The sequence below is a fragment of the Centropristis striata genome, chromosome 20 (assembly GCF_030273125.1).
Source record: "Centropristis striata isolate RG_2023a ecotype Rhode Island chromosome 20, C.striata_1.0, whole genome shotgun sequence".
Lineage (NCBI taxonomy): Eukaryota > Metazoa > Chordata > Actinopteri > Perciformes > Serranidae > Centropristis > Centropristis striata.
Genome location: NC_081536.1, coordinates 33,165,217 through 33,166,010, shown reverse-complemented (window position 1 = coordinate 33,166,010; position 794 = coordinate 33,165,217).

Below are 794 nucleotides of genomic sequence, written 5' to 3'. Positions count from 1 at the left end.
TGGAATGCATTGTGAGATGTAAACAATTATCAATAAAGCTTCTAGACGAAGAAAGTCCCGCCTCCTCGTCTGTCCGTCAACCTGGCTAGCTCCAGTTAGCTTCTGTTAGCTACAGTTAGCTTCTTTTAACTCAAGTTCACTTCAGTTAGCTTCAGTTATGTCCAGTTAGCTTCTGTTCGCTCCAGTTAGCTTAATTTAGATAGTTAGATCTAGTTAGCTTCATTTAGATCCAGTTAGCTTATGTTAGCTCCAGTTAGCTTCATTTAAGTTCAAGTTAGCTTCAGTTAGCTTCTTTTAACTCAAGTTCACTTCAGTTAGCTTCAGTTATGTCCAGTTAGCTTCTGTTTGCTCCAGTTAGCTTAATTTAGATAGTTAGATCTAGTTAGCTTTATTTAGATCCAGTTAGCTTATGTTAGCTTCATTTAGATCCAATTAGCTTCTGTTAGCTCCAGTTAGCTTCATTTAAGTTCAAGTTAGCTTCAGTTCGACCCAGTTGGCTTCAGTTAGCTTCTTTTAGCTGCAGTTAGCGTCAGTTAGATCCAGTTAGTTTCTGTTAGCTCCAGTTAGCTTCTTTTAGCTACAGTTAGCTTTCTGTTAGATCCAGTTAGCTTCTGTTAGAACGAGTTAGCTGCTATTAGCTTCTAATATATCCATTTAGCTTCAATTAGCTCCTGTTAGCTTCAGTCTGATTAATAATTATATTTATGATTTTTTTACTATTTAATAATTAATTTAGGCTTCATGCTTATAATATTTATTGACATTAAAATAGTTATGCTTGATTCACACCTATG